The sequence below is a fragment of the Oryctolagus cuniculus genome, chromosome 19, assembly GCF_964237555.1.
Source record: "Oryctolagus cuniculus chromosome 19, mOryCun1.1, whole genome shotgun sequence".
Classification (NCBI taxonomy): Eukaryota; Metazoa; Chordata; class Mammalia; order Lagomorpha; family Leporidae; genus Oryctolagus; species Oryctolagus cuniculus.
The window spans coordinates 55,422,089-55,445,709 of NC_091450.1; the positions used below are offsets into that span (position 1 = coordinate 55,422,089).

The following is a 23,621-nucleotide window of genomic DNA, read 5'->3' on the forward strand; positions in this document are numbered from 1 at the left end:
CTGATCAGAAGTGGAACAGCCTGGATACAAACCAGTGCCCATATGGGATGCTGCCATTACAGAAGGTGACTGAACCTACTATGCTACAACACTGGCCCCCAATTTTTTTATTGATTGGAAAGGCAGGGACACACAAAAGAGAAAGGGCCAGATGGGGAGAGGGCCAGATGGGGAGAACGTCCATCCTTGTTTAGCCCTCCAAGTATACACAACATCCATGACTGGGCCAGGCAGAAGCCAGGACCCAGGCATTCAACCTGGGTCCATGTGAGTGGCAACGACCCAACAACTTGAGCCACTACCTGTTGTCTCCCAGGGTGGGTATTACAGGAAACTGGAACTGGAAGGAGAGCTGGGACTTGAACTCAGGCCCTCTGTTATGGGATGGGAGCATCCCAACAGGTGGTATCATCGCTGTGCCACACACCCTCCCCCAAAGAGAAGTTTACCAGGAGAATCCTGGATGCCATGGTTGGGCTAGACTGAACTCAGAAACCAGGAGCTTCATTCACATCTCCCACATGGGAAAGCAGAGAAGATGGCCCATGTCTTTGGGCCTCTGGATCCAACTGGGATACCTGGGGGAAGCTCTCTGAGCCATGGCGTGCAGAAGATCTGCTCCACCCATCCATGGAGAGAGAGCCATGTTCCCAGAACCAGCTCTCTGTGGCTGCTCCACCTTGGGTTTTGAGCCCCAGAGCCTCTGATATGTTGAGTGCCTGGGAGTACCTCACAGTCCTACCTGGGTGCACAGCCCCCATAAATCCTCCCAGCCAGACTCAAGGTCAGTGGGGAACAGGGACTTTGCTCTCTGGCAATATCCCTGGATCCCACATGTGCACCAAGAGTCACTCGCCACGGCCCCTCCTTGTTTCACAATGGCACCTTCTCCCCACCATCCTCCAGCTGAACTGCCAGCTGCTGGGCACATGCCCGAGACCTGCTCAGCTGCTTCTTACATCCATAATTCCACCTGCCCTCTCTCAGCCACCTGTTTGTGGGGAAACGGGGAGAGGGAAATGTGCCCCTTTGTCCCACTGGGTAAGTGGGTGCCCTGTCCCACTCAGGACTCCAGGCCGCATTCACAGACAGTGCAGTCGACCAGGGCTCTCCCTCCAGCTAGATCACCAGTGTCACAGGTTTCTGCACTCTGATCTCACTCACTCTCCAAAGCTGATGCAGTCTCCCGCTCTCAGCTCCTGGGGTCATGTGCTGTGTCTGTGCTTGCTGCTTTGCGTCCACGTGGGCCTTCCACCATGATCCACGGTGTCCTTCTTCCTTCCTCAGCACTTCCTGTAGTTTGCTCTCCAAGTCTCCCCTAAGAATATACTTCATCCACTTTTTTTTTTGTTTTCCCCTAGCCTAAAGCAGTACACCCCTTCCCCATTCTGCTCTTTTGGAATCTCCAAGATGCTTTACTTTAAAATGGCTTGCCTCATGAACGGGCATAGCAACACAGCAGAACACAATTTATTGTTTAGAGGTCTGGCATAAGCAAATTCAGTTCAGAGTACTAATGTTAGATTTCGTGGCATTTATTCTCACTAGTTAATTTTCAGAGGTCTTACTAACAGTAAGGAATTCCTTTGGGAAATTTAGCAGTTTCCTTGCTGAAAACCACTGGGTTACATTGTTTTGGGAGTGGAACATTGTGCCCTCCTTAGAACATTAGTGAAGGCCTTGATAGTCACTCTTTGGCAAACAACTCTGCTGCTGAAAATACAAAGGGAGAGACAGGAGTGACATTTGCATTTTGATTTAGATAGTACTTTGTTCTCAACTATTTATGGTCTCCTTTCCTCTTCAGAATGCACTTGTACACGCACACACACACACACATTCCTCTGATATAAAGTATTCTGTACAGAGAATCGAGCCAATTAACTGAGACATGAGCAATGTAGAGAGTAGAGTATAAGGAGAGAAAAATTCACTGCTCTACAATTATATCAAACACGATGAAGATTCACTGCCGATCTGATGTCTGTTTTAGGGGATCATATGATAACAGCTTTTCCCCTTCTGGTTTTTCACTTAGCTGTGCTTTCAGATTTTTTTTTCATGTTTTTGGTAATCTTCCTTTAAATATCTGTACAAGAGTTAACATTGCAATGTGGCATTGCTACCAATACTCCACTATGTGATACTTATTTTAACACCTTTGATAGTCTGAGAAAATTTGATGGGTTAGTTTTTTCTGGAGCAATTCCTTTACTTCACTTATTTTAACCCATTGCTTTTGGTAATGCTGTTTATGAGGAGTTGCCTTCACTTCTTGCTCCTGGTATCACGACTATCATGAATATTCTGCTTTCTGACTCCTGGCAGCTCAGGTGAGATGACTCAGCCTTTTGAAAGCCTTACTCAGCAGATGCACTCCCTAGAATATTTTCTGACTTCTTTCAAAATATTTTAACCAAAAAAAGATTTTGAAGGCAAAATGAGAAAAGGTTGAAATTAAGTTATATACATATATTGCATATCTTATCTTTGTTTTTCAAATTTATTTCTGTAGTGGAATACAAGCACTCTAAGGGCTAAGCCATGCATATACTACAATAAACATTTATGGAATGTGGTATTTATTTTCAAAAGCCTCAACAAAAAGCAGCAGTAAAGCTGAAATATCAAATGTTTGAGAATAATATAATAATACCAATATCCAAAACGTTAGAATGATGCAATTATTTGTTTCTGACTACAGATTTCCTGATATGATCATGGTATATAATTTAGCATTAGACCAAGATTTATTGCCTCATAAAAACAACATTAAAATAATTTATTTTGTGTGAATTAGAATTCTAAGACATAAAAAATGAGAATTAAACCTTGATTCAAGAAATTTTTGAAAAGTGCATTGAAGGATCATAGGCAGCATACAAAAGAACCCCTGAAGAAGATAGTGAACCACAACCAGGAGCAAGACACAAATAGAGTCCTCTGTGTGGCTGAGATTCTAAACTACAACTTGTCCCCAGATCTTGATCTTTCCGATTTGCTTACCGAAGGCTCCCACTGTCACTGATGCAGGCTTTTGGTGTCACTATCGTACCAGTGCAGGCACTGCTGCCTGTGAAAGCTCAGTGACCTTACAACTGCTGAAGTCACTGCCAGAAATGACAACTTAGCAGCTTCTTTCCAGCTGAGGGCAGCTGTCTGTGTTTGGCTACACTGACAGCATATGTCTACCCTAGGAGTAATACACACCAGGAAATCATGTATTTGGCATATTCTACTTCTTGGCAACAATTCCAAAACTGGAAAACAATGTTTCACCCAATATAAAAGATGTTACACCCTCTGCACATTCACCCAGCATTCTGTAATATCATTTGTAAAAGTCTTTATTTTTTTGAAAGGCAGAGAAACAGTGAAGGGGTGTCCCCTATCCACTGGTTCACTCCCCAGATGGCTGCAATGGCAGGAGCTGTGCTGATCTGAAGCCAAAAACCAGGAGCTTCCTCCAGGTCTCCCACGCTGGGGCAGAGGCTCAAGCACTTTGGCCATCTTCTACTGCTTTCCCAGACCATAGCAGAGGGCTGGATCAGAAGTGGAGCAGCCAGGACTGAAACCTGTGCCCATATGGGATGCTGGTACTCCAGGTGGCAGCTATACCTGCTACATCACAGCGCCTGTCCCCAATATCTTCTGAACTCTAGTTGGCCCCATAATGTATTCTTGACCAGTAAGGTGCACCTGGGAAATGAGCTGAACATGGTCCAAATACTTAAGTGCTACCACTCACATTATAAACTTGGATGGAGTTCCAGGCTCCTGACTCCATCAGGGATTACAGCCATTCTGTTAGTGAACCAGAGAAAGATCTCTTTTCCCACTATGTCTCTTTGTCTCCCCCTCTTTCTCTGTCACTCTGCCTTTTAAATAATAATAATAATAAAATGGCCAACAAACACTTGAAAAAATACTTAGGATTACTAATCATTAGGGAAATGAAAATCAAAACCACAATGAGGTTTCATGTCACTCCACACAGAATGGCACTCACACAGAAATCAACAAATAACAGAGGCCGGTGAGTGTGTGGTGAAAAAGGTACTCTGGTCCACTGTTGGTGGGAATGCAAACAGGGGCAGCCACTGTGGAAGACAGTATGGAGATACCTCTATAGACCTACCCTATGATCCAGCCACCCCACTGCTGCAAATTGTCTTCAAACAGTACTTTATACGTTTTGTGTCTGTGTGGGTGCTTTGTGTCTATATGGGTGCAAACTGTTGAAATCTTTACTTAGTATAGACTTGGTATTCTGTATATAAAAACAATTAAAAATGAATCCTAATGAAGAATGGGATGGGAAAGGGAGTATGAGGTGGGATGGGAGTTGGGGTGGGAGGGTGGCTATGGGGGAGAAGAACCACTATATTCCTAAAGCTGTACCTATGAAATTTGTATTAATTAAATAAAAGCTAAAAAATTAAGAGTGGGAATGGAATAGGAAGAAGGGTTAGAGCATGGGTGGGAGGGAGGATAGGGTAGCAAGTATCACTGTGTTCCTAAATCTGTATATATGAAACACATGAAACTTGTATAACTTAAATAAAATTAAAAAATAAGTGATTCCAAGATCTGCAAAAAGAAAAATAAAACAAATACAAGAAAGCAGAACACATTATAATCTTAGTGTCCCATTAACAGACAGTGTCAACTACCAGTCTTCTGAGTGAGCCCAAACACCAGTAGTCTCAACTGACATCATCATAACCCCCTGAAGGGTCACAGACAGGAACTGATCAATGGAGTCCAGAAAGCTCACTAAATCCACTAAGACATGAGAGTGCAAAACAAACTATTCCTGGAGACAACATTATGGCATTTCAGGTAAAGCTACCACCTGCAGGGCTGGCATCCCATACAAGTATCAGTGCAAGTCCCAGCTGCTCCCTACTAATGTGCCTGGGAGAGCAGCAGATGAGCCAAGTCCTTGGGACCTTGCTACCTATGGTAAAGATCAGGATGCAGTTACAGGCTCCTGGCTTCAGACTGGCCCAGCTTTGACCATTGAGGCCATTTGAGGAGTGAACCAGCAGCCAAAAGACCTTTCTCCACCCCTCCCCTCTCTCTCTGCTTCTCTGTAACTGTCAAATAAATCAAAAAGAAAGAAAAGTGGCCCTGATGAGGGATGCAAACATTTCTTTAAAAAATAAAGAAAATGTCTATCTCTCCATCTCTCTGTAGCTTTGCCTTGCAAATAAATAAATAACCCTTTTAAAATAATATTATTCAGGACGGTGCTGTGGCACAGCAGGTTAAGGCCCTACCCTACCCTGAAGTGCCAGCATCCCATATGGCGCCAGTTCTAGCTAAACTTCCAATCCAGCTCTCTGCTATGGCCTGGAAAAGCAGAAGATGGCCCAAGTCTTTGAGCCCCTTGCACCCACATGGGAGACCCAGAAGAGGCTCCTAGCTCCTGATTTTGCATCAGCCCAGCTCTGGATGTTGTAGCCATTTGGGGAGTGAACCAACGGATGGAAGGCCTCTCTCTCTCTGTCTCTACCTCTATCGTCCAAATAAATAAAGATAAATCTTTAAGAAAATAATATATTATTAAGTCATCGCATTTTGAAATAATGTTACATTAGATAGAAGAAAAGAAAGTAATTTTGCAAATGCAGAAATAGTGTGCCTATCTCCACAGAAAGAAGGTAGAGGAGGAGGAGGAAGAGAAAAAGGAGCCGAAATAAAAGATACAGAGTAACTACAGATTTAGGAATCAGAGGTAGACATTTGGCCTAGAGGTTAAATTGTTGGTTGGGTTGCCCATGTCCCATATCTGAGTACTTGGTCTCAACTTCCATCTTTGCCCTAGATTCCAGTTTCCTGCCAATGCAGAACCTAGGAAGCAGTGGTAAGGGCTCAAATAATTTGGTCCTTGACATGCACTTTGGACAAAGAATAAACAGAAACAATTCTGCAAATTATAACTGGCCCTGTTTCCTTCAAACCACCAAAAGCAGACAAGATAATAACTGAAAAATAGTACCATTTCTTGAGTGATAGGGACTCTGCTAGATGCCTCCTGTAAGAGTCTTTATTTTTCTTTACTGTTAATAAATCATTGATCACAATTTTAAGATATGCCACTTCTTGTTAGAAGGTTAAAAAAAAACACACGCTCAGAGAGGATAAGTAATTTTCCCATCATTACACTGCTTAGGGCTGCCACAGACTGGTTGTGGAGGTAAGTCTTTCTAAACCCCAAGGCAAATTTTAACTTGGCAGTTTTTTTTTTCCTGTTATTCAATAGCCTGAAGCTGGCTCGGCAGAAGCTGCTTGCTTATTTCAAAGGGAAAAATACAACATCAATCAGTTCAAAGCTGAGTGTTTAGAATCACCAGGTAATTCTGAGAAGACAATACCAACTCCTGGTAAGGTGTTTTTCCACCCGTATGTCTAGATTCATGAGCAACGCTAGAGCTGGAGCTCTCTACACCAAATTACTACTATTGTAATACAATTGACTCCTATCAATATATGCCTTCAGAACCATTCTGAAGACTTACAAACTACCCATTTGTCCATAGGGTATGTCAAATCACTCAAAGATAAAGGATAGCAGTTATTGGTGGAATAAATGTAGCAATGGGTAAAATTGCTCAAAAATCACTATTTATTTATAAAAAACAGAAGTAGTGTATGATCGTGGGGTCACCCACTGAGATTCTTACTAAACTAAGTTGGCTTTGTAATGAATACTTGCCTTGGCATCACTGCTAGCCAGTTGTAACAGGCAGCTGTAACAATGAATATATTCAAGCACATTATTGCTAAGTTTACAATCAACATGGGCATCAGCAATTAAATAAGTCCTGGCATATTTTTAGATTTTAATTCTCAAGTTATTCAGATAGTTCATTAAAAATGAGAGCCAGAATCAATGTTAAAACACAGATTGTAAAGGTATAGTTACAAAATGTATACAAATATAATGAAGGACTTTAGCATCAAAAGGGAATACAAACTTATGCAAACATTTTTGAGTTTGCTTAGTATTTAGTTTCTTTTGAGCTTGCTTAATATTTAGCTGCTTATGAGATGCATGCTTTTGAAATTCAAAAGGGGTTATTTTTCTGGAAAGAATACATCATCTATTCTAAGCTTAATAGAGAATATAAATATATTGTGGCTACAAATTAAAATGGGAAGAGTTTTTTGTTTTGTGGCTAAGTCATTTAAGATGCCCACATGCTATATCAGAATATCTGGGATTGGTTTACAGCTTTGGCCCCTGATTCCATCTCGGTGCTAATGCAAACCCTTGGAGGCAGCCATGATGGTCTGAGTAATTGGGTGACTTCACCCACATGTGAAACCCATATTGAGGTTCCTGGCTCTAGGCTTTGGAACTGCCCAGATTCAGCCATTGTAGGCATTTGATGAACCATCATGGTTTCTCTCTCTCTCTATGTATGTATGTATACATATAGAGTTAGGTATGTGCCATTCAACTACTGGATGTAATAATTTTAAGAACCTTTCAAGTTTATTTATCATACTCATTTGTTTGAAAGGCAGAGTGGCTCACTCCTAAAGTGTCTTTAAAATCCAGAGCTGGGCCAAACAAAAGCCAGGAGACAGGAACTTCAGCTGGGTCCTCCATCTGTATGACAGGGACCCTGCTACCAGACCCATCATTCGCTGCCTCCCAGCATCTACATTAGTAGGGAGTTAGGATGGGAAGCAGAGGTGGGAGTCACTCCCAGGCACTCTGATTTCGGATCTGACAGGCTTAACCCACTGGAAAATACTTGTACCAGCTAATGAAGTTTAATATGACTGATTCAATGTTTAGGAGACACATTGAATTAGTAGATAAAATGTATACTTCTCCAAACTCACAAACTTACTTTTATATTCCACTTTCTTGTCTATCCTCTCCCTCTCTCTTCCCTCCTCCTTTCCCTCCTTCCTTCCTTCCTTCTCTCCCTCAATCCCTCCTGCCTTACTTCCCTCCATCCCCTCTTTTTCTTTTTCTCTCTAAAATCAATCCCACGAGCAAGGATTGTCCCTTCTGAAAGGGGCGCTGGGAAAACTGGATCTCACACTCACAAGTAAAACTAGACCCTTATCTAACTCCTTACACAAAAATCCACTCAAAATAAATCAAAGCCCTAAATCTAACATCTGACACCATTAAATTATAACAGAACACTGGGAAAACTCTGCAAGATGTTGACATAGCCAATGATTTCTTGTAAAAGACCCCAGAAGCACAGGCAATCAAAATAAAAATTAACAAATTGGATTCCTTCAGGCTGAGAAGCTTCTGCACTGCAAAAGAAACACTTATTAGCAAAGTGAAGAGGCACCCGACACAATGGGAGAAAATATTTGCAAACTGTGCAACTGATAAAGGGTTAATATCCAGAATCTAAAAAGAGCTCAGGAAACTCAACAGCAACAACAACAAAAAACAATCTAGTTTAGAAACGGGTAAAGGTTTTCAACAGGCATTTTTCAAGCGAGGAAACTGAAATGGCCAACAGACACTTCAAAAAATGCTCAGGATCACTAGCCATCAGGGAAACGTCCTATGTTCCTAAATCTGTATATAAAAAACACATGAAAGTTGAATAACTTACATAAAAATTTGTAAAAAGAACATAAAAAATAAAATTAGCAAAACGTTTTTTTAAAAAAATGAAACAAAACGATGCGGCCAGCATTTTAGTGTAGAAGGTAAAGCTCACTGCCTGTACCAGCATGACATTGTAAACACTGTTATATGTACTGGCTGCTCCACTTCTAATCCAGCTCACTACTAATGGCCTGAAAAAGCAGAAGAGGCTGGCACAAGTAACTTGGACCCTTGCCATCCAAGTTGGAGACCGGGGTGAAGCTTCTGGATTCTGGCTTTGGCCTGGCCCAGCCTTGGCTGTTACAGCCAACTTGGGAGTGGGACAGCATGTGGAAAATCTGTTTCCCCCACTTGCTTTGTAACTCTTTCAAACAAATAAATATTTTAAAAAGGCTGATCTACATTATTATCACAGGATGCTTAAATCTGCATATTCATGCACATCATTACTATCAGTCTAGAATATGCAATTCTTCAGTAGAGTCAGAGATGAAAATCTGAAAATTAGAAGTTTATCCATTATTTCTGATACTTGCTTGAATATTTTCATTTATTGGCATAATACTGCTGTGCGGAATCCTAATCACCCTTAGAAAATTCACTGCTGCCCCAGTAAAAAAGTGAATTGTCTGTCAAAGGATGATTGCAGATTGTAGGCTCAATGTGCAATGTCTACCAAGGCAAAAATTTTCTCTCCTTGTTGATTCGAAATTATGTAGTGCTGCTCTCAGTCAGTTCATCTCAAGGATATTATTAACTCTACTCTACCACCTTGTATGGCACTCACAATGAAACCAATTCTATTGGAAGGCCCCTGGAGGCAGAGCTGTTTTTTCAACTTGGTGAAATGCATTCAGGTCCTCCTAGTTCTGTAAGACCAATGAAATCAAGTAGTTCTTTTTCCTATTTGGCATGGACAACCATCACAACAGGAGGGGCCTCCGTTGCTGAATGCTGAGGTATCTTGCAGTGAATTAAACTTCATTCCATCTATGTGCAGTATTACATAAAATTTCACTTTCTGAGCAGACCCCCGGTGATATCTTTTTAAGTCATGCACTACCCAGGCAGTACAATTGTTTACTTGTCTATCCCCATACTACAGGGGGCACTCAAGTCCTGTGCAGGAGAATCTTTAGACCTTTCTGGTCCTCAATTTTTGGGAGGATGAGCGGCATCCATGACAGACAACAGCATTCATTACAATCTTCCTGTTATGCGACAAGAGCCTATGCATTTTTACTACTGGTATTCTCACCCACAGATAACCCAGGCTAAACTAGAGAAAGGGACACTAAGATATTTTTGACAGGACTGCTCTGTAATACCCCTATCTCCCCATAGCCCCATTAATTGGCACCATGTGTGACCCTCAGTTTGCTAGGAAATACCTGAGATGGGCCTGATTCATTTAGAATTCAGGTGTTTTCAATAGGCAGTGAGAGACAGGTTACAGAACTGGATTGGAAAAGCAGATAAACAACACAGAGGTCATTTCTTTTCTTTCTAAGCATAAAAACCATGATGGAATAACCTTAAACCCCAGATTCTGCTACATGGACCTCACTATCAACTTTGGAGTTACTTTACTTCTACTTACATAAATTATAATTTGATGATAAAATACTGAATTATAAAATTTTCATAAGATGGCTGATATACAATTATTTTTTTATATTGAGAGAGAATCTTGAGGGCTGGATTATACTTAACTTATAAAGCAGACAACAAATCCTATTTCATCAGTATGAAAAAGATGTCCTTTGATTTTTTTATATTATCTTCATATTTCCTTGGCTGGCCAGGACATAATAGTTACAATTAACATTAGTTTCCTGGGCAATCTTGGCAGCATAAATTTCTGTGTGTCAACAGAGAGTCAAAGTGATGGCAATACCCTGAGAGACTGACTCCTGCCCTAAGGCCCTGTCAAGTGTACAGTGCTCTCAGCACAGAGGCAGAAAACCCGCTTCATTAAGGAGGACCCTGCACTGCACCATCCAAGGAAGGACAGTGAAAGAGAATGTCACAGGGGCTGGCGCCTTGGCTCACTTGGTTAATCCTCTACCTGCGGTGCCGGCATCCCATATGGGTGTGACGTTCTAGTCCCGGTTGCTCCTCTTCCAGTCCAGCTCTCTGCTGTGGCCTGGGAAAACAGTGGAGGATGGCTCAAGTACTTGGGCCCCTGCACCCACATGGGAGATCAGCAGGAAGCACCTGGCTCCTGACTTTGGATCAGAATAGCTCGGGCCGTGGCAGCCATTTGTGAGGTGAACCAATGAAAGGAAGACCTTTCTCTCTCTCTCTCCCTCCTCTCACTGTCTAACTCTGTCAAATAAAAAAATACAATGGCACAGAGGTTTCCTCTCCTCATCTTACTATCATGACCGCCAATGTGCTTTTCTTACCCTGCCAGGCTCCAGTGTATCAGAAACATCACATTGTTAGCAAAACAACCTGGGATCTACCATTCATGGGCTTGAGTTTCTGCAGGGACACATTGATAGCTGAATCCCAAATACTTCTTACAGCTCAAAAGTACTGTGTGTAAAGTCTTTATCAACTCAAAGCCCGGAAGAATATCCTTAGTACCAACACTTCAGAGGAAGGGTCCCATTACCCTGATATACCTGACTTTAGGGAAGAACTATTTAATGTAAGAACAGACATACCCATCCCTTCCTCAAGTTCCACCTGCTCTCTCTAAGTCAACTCTCCTTAGAGGGCATCACCTGCAAGGACAGCCCCAGAACTGAGGCTCCTGTGTCTGGTCAGAGCCTCAAGCTCACAGCCTCATCCTCCAGGAGGCAGTGCATCCACTCCTCTATAAACCTAATCTGGGTCCATCAGAGCAGCTCCCTGGACAGGTACACACGTCACTGTGGAATAAGTTCCTCTCCCAGTCCTTACTGCTCAACTCAGGATGCCCCTGGAGGAGTTGGATAGTGGATCAGGCATATGTGAGAGTCCCCTGAAGTTTCTGACTCGGCTTATCCCTATCCACACCCTCTTTGGGTGCCACTTGCTCTAATGTCACCTGGTGTTGCTTGGGCTAACTCCTGTCCCCCAAACATGCTGTCTCTGATGCACTCCCTCAGCTCTTGAGCTCAGAATGTAGACTAAGCCCAGGCTGCTGCAGGAGACATAGAGTAATGACAAACATCAGGTCTCATCTTCAGTTCCCCAGGCATGTTTTACACACATCCCTGGCCCCCAGGAACTCAGAGAAATCTCAGAAGAATGGACCCCAGAGAGGTACAAAGATCTTATCCTATTTCTTGACAAACTGAGGAAAATGATTGCCGTGAGAATTTTGCAAATTCCTATGGCAACTGATTGGCAGCAGAATTCACACACAAGCCTTGCCCTCAAGGCTCCCTGTCCCAAGAATGTAACTCATCACCCAGAAACTACTATCTGTATTTCAGCTTACTTTAGATCAAACATAGCTACTTCCACTGTTCAAATATATGAGATGGGACTACTCTTTTATCAGAGCTCAGAACGTCCTATTATTAATACTCAGCTGATTTTCAACCACTCTCTGACAGGCTGAGACTAAGGAACACACTAAATACTACTTAAGAAAACACATTCACTATGACTTTACTCCACCATTCTCCTTTAGGTTTTTCAGTTCTGCTCTTTTAGATGGCTTGTTTCCTTAAATTATTCCCAATAGATATAATGAGATCTCTCCTCTGTTTATCTCAAAAGTAGGAAAAAGATCAATTGGATGAGGGCATAATCTAATAAAATTCAAATTTAATGATTCAAATTTGATGATACCTGCTTTCCAGATTTTTGATCTTTTCAATTGCAGTCATGGTGATCAATGAATGGGAAATGAATGACTACAAAGAGGATTCCCTGGTCTTTGGAAGGCATTAAAAAATTTCTACAACAGAACGCTAGTGATGGTTGCACAATTACATGAATCTACTAACACCAAGGTGTTATACATCTGTAATTGGTGATTTTTCTTTTAAGTAATTTCAAAGGAAATTTCAAATTTCTTCTCCAAAATATAAATAACTGAATAGTCACTTGTAAAGACAAGAAAATAGTACAACATACTAAACACCAATTCTCTTCTTAGATTAGCCCAAGAATTGAGGTCATAAGGAAAACAGCGTCCCTGAACATGAGAAATATGGGCCACTACAAGAAATACAAGTTTACCAGGAAGAGAGAAGCTGCTGAATGCAGCAAATGGTAAGGACACTTCCATAGTAACTATCCAACTGCTGGAGGCTGGAGGTGACCTGCCTTGACAGTTAAAAACATTTTTGTGTATGGGCATTTTGCCTTGTAGTTGGAACACCCATTGAGACACCCACAATGCAGTGCCTCAGTTTGAATCCAGCTTTCTGCCAACGAAGACCCTGGGAGTCAGCAGATGACGACTCACAGAAATCTATCACTGCCATGCAAGTGGGAGACCTGGATTTAGTTCCCAGCTTCCATTTCTGGCATAGTTGGAATCACCCAGTGGATCATAGTTCAGTGGAAGTGAACAGTCATTAATCATTCTCTGTAAGTCTGCTTCTTAAATTGGGGTCAAGGTGGAGTTTTAGAAATAGTTTTGGAAATTTTACCACAAGAAACACAAACAGGTTCTCTTTAAGAGTAGAAAAATTGGCTGGCGCCGCAGTTAATTAGGCTAATCCTCCACCTGCAGTGCTGGCACACTGGGTTCTAGTCCCGGTAAGGGCACCAGATTCTGTCCCGGTTGCCCCTCTTCCAGGCCAGCTCTCTGCTATGGCCCGGAAGTGCAGAGGAGGATGGCCCAAGTGCTTGGGCCCTGCACCCGTATGGGAGACCAGGAGAAGCACCTGGCTCCTGGCCGCGGCGGCCATTGGAGGGTGAACCAACTGCAAAAGGAAGATCTTTCTCTCTCTCTCTCTCACTGTCCACTCTGCCTGTAAAATAAATAAATAAATAAATAAATAAATAAATAAATAAAAGAGTAGGAAAATCATCAGTGCCCAGCGCCAGCACTACTTCTGTCACTTCTGCCCCTCTGGAGGTCCTGTGGCCTGCAAATCTCAGCATCAAATACAATACAGCAGCTCCAGCCCCACCCTCTGGCAGTGACTAGGGGTCTGCGTGCCACGTCTAATGGGCTTCACTGCTACTCCTGGGGCTCTGGCATATCAGGCAATGGCTCAGGCCACATAACCAGGCTGTCCCAGGGTCAGCTAGGCCTGCTCCCAGAACCAGTGATCTCTAGCACTTCTTGTATCACATTTGGGTGATGGGTGGTGAGCCGTCACTGGGCCCACTCACAGAGCCAGCCAGGTGTGCTTCCAGATAGAATGTCATTTCTGAAACTCTGTTCCCTCACTCTAGTGGTGGCTGAGAGACTCCATACCACGGGGCCAAGCAACTCCAATGGACCCCAGAAATACCCACACCCTTGATGCTGCTGTACTGAACTACAGCAAAATAAGCTATACGGAGAGGCTGCTATGGTATTTAACTTGAAATGGAGACAAAAACATGCTACATAGTCCATACCTAAAGACAGACATTCACGAAAAATCCTTCAATCCTGGAAAATCATCCCTTAAAAATGATACAAAGAAACTGATCTATCAGATGTGCAACAATCAACATAGGGACAGAAGAGTGAAAAGTAAAACAATATGCTACCCAAAAAGAATATAACCACACTACAGTATAAGAACACAAAGAAAAGGTGGTGAGTAAAATGCCAGATAACGAATTCAAAAGACAGGCTATAGGGATCCTCAGAGAGACACAAGAGAATATGGACAGTTAGCTGAACGTTATGCAAGTGATGCATGATATCAATGAATGAAAACTTCAACAGAGACAGAGACCTTGAAAAAGAACTAAAGAGAAATCTTAGAAAGCATGAAGTGATTGAGAGTTCCATCTCAATCACAGTATTTGAAGACAAGTGGGGATGGCAGATAACTGTTAAACAACCCCTTTGTGCTAATGCCTGTGACCTCATCCAAACACACCATTATCTGTGCAAATGCAGTACACATTTACATGCTGTGTAATAAAATTTTCATGAGATTTAAAGTGTTAGCTAAATACCATAACATACATCGACCACAAGGCCTTCTTCATAACTAGGTTATGAGGACACAGCCTGCAACTCCCTGTTAGAAGTCTGCTGTCTGGGGCGGGCATTTGGTGCAGCAGTTAGGACACCACGTAGGACACCAGCATCCCTTATCCCAGTGTCTGGGTGTGAGTCCCCACTCCACTCCTGAAGCTTCCTGCTCATGCACACCCTGAAGGCAGTGGTGATGGCTCCAGTACTTGGGTCCCTGACACACACGTGGGAGGAGATCCAGATTGGACTGTAAGCTCCTGGCTCAGCCCCAGCTGTTGTAGGCAATTGGGAAATCAATCAGCTGGTGAGAAATTCTCTCTCTCCTCCCCACCACTACTAGATTCTCTGTCCCTCAAATACAAAAATAATTAAGTAAAGAATTGAATAAAATATAAAAGAAAGCAAAAGTGTGTTGTCTTTGGCTATATGTAGTTTTTTTTAAAGATTTTTAAATTTGTTTGACAGTTAAAGTTACACAAAGAGAGAAGGAGAGGCAGAGAGTGAGAGAGAGAGAGAGAGAGAGAGGTCTTCCATCCGCTGGTTCATTCCCCAGATGGTCCCAATGGCTGCTCCATTTCAGATTCAGCTCCCTGCTGATGGTCTGGGAAAACAGTAGATGATGGCCCAAATGCTTGGGCCCCTGGACCGGTCTAGGAGACCTGGAAGAAGCTCCTGGTATCAGCCCAGCTCCAGCCATTGCAGCCATTTGGGGGGAAGTGAACCAGCAGATAGAAGACCTCTCTCTCTGTCTCTCTCTCCATCTGTCTGTAACTCCATCTCTGAAATAAATAAAATCTTAAATAAGTAAGATTCTCTCTTGGTCTTAATCTCTGTAACTCTGACATAAATAAATAAATAAATAAAAAAGGCTGGTGCCATGGCACAGTGGGTTAAACCCCTGGGCTGAAGCGCCGGCATCCTGTATGGGTGCCAGTTCTAATCCCAGATGCTCCTCTTATGATCCAGCTCTCTGCTATGGCCTGGGAAAGCAGTAGAAGATGGCCAAAGTCCTTGGGGCCCTGCACCCACATGAGAGACCTGGAAGAAGCTCCTGGCTCCTGGCTCTGGATCACCACAGCTCCAGCCATTACATCCATCTGCGAAGTGAACAAGAAGGTTGAAGATCTTCTCTCTGTCTCTACCTACCTCTGTAACTCTTTCAAAGAAATAAAATAAATCTTAAAATAAATCTTTTCTAAAAAAGAATTGTACCTATGAAATACATGAAATCTGTTCTTTATATTAATAAATTTTTTTTTTAAAAAAATGCCCGGCTTTCTGGATTTTCTACCTGCAAAAAGACTCAGAAAACATCAGAGTAGTTGTATTTGCAAGGTGACTGCTGCAATAAGCAGCCCCTCTTCACAGATATTTACAAGCTTAAATCAAGCCAAAGACCTTCGGATGCTTTCGAAACCCAACACAATTCTGAAGTACCAGGTGTTAGGATTTTTAACATACCCATCTTAGTATTTTTATTTTTCTAAAAAATATTTTTAATTATTTTATTTGAAAGGCAGATAGAAGAGAGAACTTTCATCTAATGGGTCACTCTCCAAATGCCCACAGAGCTGAGTGTGCAGGCCTGCCGCACCAGTTGAATGGAACCTGAAGGAGGGAGTGGGACTGTAAAGAGGGACAAGGGTACAGAGAATAGAGTCAAGACAACAAGGCTGATCAAGGCTCATTTATTCTAAAGTCTCAGCGGCATTTATCCATATCCAGCTGCAGAAAAAGAATCACAAAGAAGCACAAAAAATAGTAACATACGTAAGCAAGTTACTGGGGCCTCCAGCAGCAAAGATAATCTTAACAGGGTGTTCTTGATTATCATCCTCCTTCAGGATGGGAGTATGTGACTTTCTTATCCTAGGAATTCCACAAGCCAAGATTGGCCCTGATTTGTCCAAAGGCTGCCTACATCTTCCCCTTTTTTATTTTATTGAGAATGGCCTCTGTCTTAGGTTGCCCTCAGTCATCTCTGCCCTTACCCATCATTAGTAACTCTGGCAGCTTGGCCTAGAGCTCTGTCTTAGATTGGTACAGGATGCTGAGTGTCTTACCCGTCTCTGAGGACCATTCCCACATCTCTGTCAAATGATGACTAGGTAAAGAAATTATGGGGGCAGGCACCATGGCAAAGTGGGATAAGTCTCAGTCTATTGCACCAGCACCCCATAGTGGTGCCGGTTTTAAGCCTGGATGTTCCCTGATGATGGCCTAGGAAAACAGTGGAAGATGGCCCAAGTCCTTGTACCCGTGTGGGAGACCCAGAAGAAGCTCCTGGCCCCTGGCTTCAGAACAGCCCAGTTCTTTTGTTTTGTTTTGTTTTTTTCTTTTGTTTTGGCAGGCAGAGTTAGGCAGTGAGAGAGAGAGACAGAGAAAGGTCTTCCTTCCATTGGTTCACCCCAAAATGGCCGCTATGGCTGGCGCACTGTGCTGATCTGAAGCCAGGAGCCAGGTGCTTCTTCCTGGCCTCCCACATGGGTGCAGGGCCCAAGCACTTGGGCCATCCTCCACTGCAGTCCTGGGCCACAGCAGAGAGCTGGACTGGAAGAGGAGCCACAGGGACAGAACCGGCACCCCAACCAAGACTAGAACCTGGAGTGCCATTGCCAAAAGATAGAGGATTAGCACGGTGAGCCGAAGGGCCAGCCACAACAGCCCAGTTCTAGCCATTGCAGATATTTAGGGAGTAACCAGATGGAAGACCTCTCATGCTCAGATAGAAGACCTCTCATTCTCTGTCTCTCCCTCTCTCTTACTCTGCCTCTAAAATAAATAACTCTTGAAAAGAAGTAATTGTGCTATACACACAATATGGGATACTATTTAGCAGGAAAAATGCAATGCTGTCTCTTGCAAGAAAATGGATGCAACTGGAAACCATTATACTTAGTGAAATAACCTAGTCTCAAAAAGAAAAATACCGTATGTTGTCCCTGATCTGTGGTAACTAACAGAGTACTTAACACGTGTGTAGGAGTGAAATGGGCATTTTGAGATATGATGCTTTTTTACAAGCCTTGTCTCACTTTGAGGAACAATTTATTTTCTTCAGACTATTTCTTGAACTTTTACTTAGTGTATAGTTAATGAGTATAAAGTTAACTGAAAATAGATATCTGTAAGAATTAACAGTGCAAATGGGAGAGGGAGGAGGAAGAAGTATGGAAGCATGGGATATAGGAAATATTGGATGCGAAGAATCAATATGTTCCTGAATATGTATATAGCAAGTACATGAAATTTGTTTACTTTACATAACATTTTTAAAAAATAGATAATCTGCTAAGAAGACTGACAAAGAAAAAAAGAGGAAAAACCCTCAAAACTTCAAGTAAATAAGATTAGATTAAAAAGTGGACATTATAACAAACACTACTGAAATGCAAGGCTTCAAAAGGCATTTCCATTCAATACTATATGGTAATAAACTGGAAAACCTTGGAGAAATGGAGAAGTTTGTAAATACAAATAACTTACCAAATTAAATCCAGAAGATAAACACAATCTGACAGACTCATAAAAAGTAATGGGATTGTAGCAGTAATCAAAATTCTTCCATCAATGAAAAGCGCAAGACTTGGTGGTTTTACTATCAAATTCCACAAAACATTTAAAGACAAACTCCAATACTTTTCAAAGTATTTGAAAACACTGAACAGGATGAAACGCTGCCAAACTCCTTTTAGGAGGCCAACATCACTTAGACACAAAAAACAAAGACACAAAAGGGAAAGTAGACTACAGGTCTATATCCTTGAAGGACATAGATGCAAAGATTCTCAACAAAGTACTAGCCAAACAATTCAAAACATCAAAAAGCTCATACATAACTATCAACTGGAATTTATCCAGAAAAAGCCACGGTGGTTCCACATTTGCAAACCAATGAACATCATAAATTAATCAACATAATGGGAAGAATGAAAACCATACTCTCATTAGATGCAGAGAAAGCACTGGGTATGATTCATTACCCTTTGATGGCAGATATAGAAGGAATATGCCTCGGGGCCAGCGCCGTGGCTCACCTGATTAATCCGCCCCCCTCCGGCGCCGACATCCCATATGGGTGTTGGGTTCTAGTCCCAGTTGCTCCTCTTCCAGACCAGCTCTCTGCTGTGGCCTGGGAGGGTGGTGGGGGATGGCCCAAGTGCTTGGGCCCCTACAACCATGAGGTAAACCTGGGGGAGGCACCTTGCTCCTGGCTTTGGCTTGCACAGTACAGGTCATGTCGGCCATTTGGGGAATGAACCGTTGGAAGGAAGACCTTTCCCTCTGTCTCTCTCTCTCTCTCTCTGTAACTCTGCCTGTCAAATGAATAAAGAAAAGAAGGATTACTCCTGAAAATCATAAAGGTTATATTTGACAAATCAACAGCCAGTTTTATGCTGAATGAGGAAAAGATGAAAGCATTTCATCAAAATCTGTAAAAACACATGGGTGTCCACTTTCACCACTCTGACTGAATATAGTATTGTAAATTTTGACAAGAGCAATTGGAGAGCAGAACAAAATAACACGCACTAAAATTAGAAAAGAACAAGTCAAATAATCAATGTTTGCAGAAAACATGATGTTGTTCCTGGAAGAACACAAACATTCCACCAAAATGCTGCTTCAACTGATAATCCAATTCAGTAAAGTTTACATACAAGTAAATAGACAAAAATAGTTGCCTTTTTACATATTAACGATGGCCTCACTGACAAAGAGAGCAACAAAAATCCAATTCACAATAACCACAAAAATCAGCATATTTAGGAATGAATTTGATCAAATGAATGAAAGATCTTTATTATGAAAATTATAAAACACTGACCAAAGAACCATCAAGGACACAAAACTGGAAAGGTATTTCTTTTTTTGTGGATTGGAAGAATCTAAATCATTAAAATGTCTATCTCATAAAGAAATCTACAGAATACCAATGACATTCTTTACAGAATTAGAAAAAACAACCCTCCAATTCATACAGAACCACAGAAGATCCAGAATCGCTAAGGTGATCCTGATGAAATAAAAATCAAGCTGGAGACATCACAATACCTGACTTCACAGCATACTAAAAAGCTACACTAATTAAAACACCATGTGACTGGCAATAAAAAAACTGAGACATAGACCCATGGAGCGAAACAGAGAATCCCAAAGTTAATGTAAATACATATGGCCACCTGATTTTTGACAAAAGGTTTCAGACCATTCATTGGTGTAAGGATAATCTCTTCAACAAATGGTGCTGGCAAAGCTCGATATATTTGTGTAGAAGAATGGAATTAGATCCATATCTCTCATCATTTATAAAAATCAACTGAGATGGGGCAGCCGTGCACTTCTCAGAAGACTGTTCTTACAAGTATGGTCAAAAACAGTGAGGCCAGATACCAGTGCTGTGGTGTAGTGGGTAGGGCCACCAGTGGCGCAGGCATCCATTGATCAGACCAATTCCTGCCCTGGCTGCTCCGGAACGGCTGTTGAGGATGGGTCGATTGTTTGGGCCTCTGTCACCCTTATGGGGAGACAACATGGGGCCCCTGGCTCCTGGCTTCTTATAACCAGTGGATGAAAGATCTCTGTCTCTCCCTCCCTCTCTGTAACTGACTTTCAAATAACTGAACAAATCCCCCAAACAAACCAAAAACTCTGTAGTGGTTTCTCATTAAGGGCAGTCCACCTGAGGCAGACAAACCATTCAATCAGATCTGTGTGACTCCCCATTCCGCAGTGTGTGAGACTCCTCGTTCCCCAGTCTGCAATGAACATTTTCTCTTGGACTGCTGCTGAGCTGCCTTAGGTTTGCCAGGGCAAGGCAGGCAGACTATTTTCTTGGGAAGTCTGCAGTGTTGTTACCTTGTTATCTTTCCTCCTACCTTGGTCATTTTCTTGAGGGAATTCACATCTAATTTTTTTGTATGGAGAGCGGAAGTCTGACATTCAAATTCTTAAAATCTCAAATATATTATTTTGGCTGCAGCGTATTTTAGCCACTAGTGTTGTAGACAATGAAACTGAATGGGTGGTTACATGGATGTATGAAATATATTTGCTTGAAAGAGACTGAAATATAACGTTTCTGCTATAAATTGAATCTGGTCTTAATGCCTGTCTATTTCAGGTATTTCTATTTAGGAAACATGATCTACTAATAAAATTTAAGAAACAAAATATTTGGAAGTTCAACTAGTAAAACAAAATAAGAGGAATGTAAATTGGAAAGTTCTCTTGGCAGAAGTCATGTACTCTGGTAACTATGTGTCTCCCTCTAAAATACATTAAATGCATGAAGTAGAGATTTTGAACATGCAATGAATTTTTGTAAAACTCCTTTATTCTTTACCAAAGTCACATTGCCTTTAGCAATGATAAAGTAACATCACAAGGGATTTTGTTATGGATGCATTTCCTACATGGTTGATGAAAATTATGTACAGTAATAAAACCAATTTTTATGAAATAGCAAAGTAGAATGATCTTGTATATATTTATTTGATGCATTCATCAAGCCACTTTCCTCTAAAAAATGTGCTGATGAGCATTAATTGATCAAGGGAAAGAATCTATTTATTTAATAAACAGAACAAAGATAGGTCAGAGACCAAAATTTAAGAACTGAGACTATGAAGCTTTTGGAAGCAACTGCAGAAGAAATGCTCCAAGGCACTGGAGAGGGGATGACTTCTTAGACAAGACCCTCAAAGCACAGGCAACAAAATCAAAACTAAACAAATGGCATTATTTGCAAGTCAAAAGCTTCTGCACAGCAAAGGAAATCATCAACAGAATGAGGAAAAATATTTGTAAGCTAACTATCTGATAAAGAATTAATAATCAGAGTACATCAGCAACTTAAAAAAGAGAACAAGAACAACAAAAAACCAACAACCAGTTAAAAAGTGGCCAAAGGAACTCAACAAAGAGTTCTCTAAGGAAATACAAATGTCTAACAAATCTTGGAAAAAACGCTCTACACTGCTAGCCAACAGGGAAATACAAATCAAAACTGCAATGATAAATAACCGCCTTTTCTTAATTGTTAAAATCCACAATATAGAATAACAATTGATGAGAGGATGTGAAAAAAGGGGAACTCTGGTATACCATCTGTGGGAATGTAATTCATTCAAAGACCATGGAAAATAGTATGGAGATTTCTTAAGAAACCAGAAGGAATTTGTCATATGATCCTGAAATCCCACTGGGTTTATACATATAAGGTATTAGCATCATGTATCAAAGAGATACCTCCACCACCATGTTTTTTGCAGCACTGTTCACAACAGACACAGCAAGATAATGCATAAGAAAAATATGGTATATATCTATAATGGAAGTTTTATTCAGGTATAAAACATAGCAACACTTGGCCGGTGCCAAGGCTCACTTGGCTAATCCTCCGCCTGTGGCGCCGGCACCCCATGTTCTAGTCCCAGTTGGGGCACCGGGTACTAGTGCCAGTTTCTTCTCTTGCATTCTAGCTCTCTGCTGAGGCCCAGGAGGGCAGCGGAGGATGGCCTAAGTGCTTGGGTCCCTGCACCCGCATGGAAGACAGGGAGGAAGCACGCAGGTTCCTGGCTTCAGATCGGCACAGCGCCGGCCGTAGCAGCCCTTAGGGGAGTGAACCAATGGAAGGAAGACCTTTCTCTCTCTCACTCTCACTGTCTGTAACTCTTTCTCTGTCTCTCTGTCTGACTCTGCCTGTCGAAAAAAAAATAACAACACTGGATGCAACTGAGGACATCAGTTAGTGAAATCAGCCAGAGAAATACAAATATCACGTCTTCTCTTATATGTGGAAGCTAACATTTTTAAAATCAAAACACAAAATCATAAAGAATGCTTTTGTATATCACTATTGCTCAAAACTTTGTTTTATAACCTTGTCAAACCTATGGTTAAGACAATTACACTACTCTTGTGGAACTGTAGTCTTCCTACCTTTCCTTATACCTCATAAAAAATAATGAAAAGAAGAGAGACAAGGGAGGGAGAGGATGGGGGAGAGAAAAATGTGGCTGTCTTCCTGGAACAGCACCTATGAAATTCATGAGAATTTATTTCAAAAATAATTTAAAAATAAAGAACATTACACTAGTATAGTTTTAATGATCTGTGATTACTTTAAAATTTATGCTATATGGGTAAATGGTCATTTTCCATTCAACTGTTCATACCTGTTGCTTATTTCTCACTAAACTAGGGTTTCTGTTTCTTTTACCCTTTTTTTTAAAAAAAGATTTACTTTATTTACTGTATTTACTTGAAAGGAACAGTTACATACAGAGAGGGAGAGACAGAGGAAAAGAGATCTTCCATCTGCTCACTTCACTCGACAAATGGCCACAACAGCCAGGGTTCAGCCAGGGTTCAGCCAGGGTTCAGCCAGGAGCCCCTTCCCCCTTCCCCCTTCCCCCTTCCCCCTCTCTCTCTCCCAAGCACTTGAGCTATCCTCTGCTACTATCCCAGGTGCATTAGCAGGGAGATGGATCAGAGGTAGAACAGCCAGGATTTGAACCAGAGCTTGTACGTGATACCACAGTGCCAGCCCCATGTTTTACTTTTTAAACTTCTTACTTGATGAAGCATTTACCAAAGTCATGTCATCAACGATGTTTTTCATAAGGTTTATGGGTTCATTTGCCAGGCAGAGTGACAGAGACACAAAGAGAGAGCCTCTACCTCATGACTGACTTACTCCACAAATGCCCCCAAAAGCCAGGACTGGGCCAGGCAGAAGCCAGGAGCCAGGAGCCAGATCTCAGTCTCCAATGTCGGTGGCAGGAACTATGCACTTGGGCCATTGTTTGTTGCCTCCCGAGGAATTACCAGGAAACTGAATTGGAAATGGAGGAGCTGGGACTCACAACAGGCAGGTTGATGTAGGATGCTGACAACCCAAATGCCAGTTTAACCTGCTGTGCC

General features: G+C 41.9%; 1 protein-coding gene across 1 annotated transcript in view; it reads right to left on the minus strand.

Annotated features, from left to right (window-relative positions):
• The window catches only part of LOC138846894 (glutamate receptor ionotropic, NMDA 2A-like), a 171,441-nt gene that overhangs the window by 60,801 nt on the left and 87,019 nt on the right, over positions 1–23,621 (minus strand). The window lies entirely within an intron of this gene.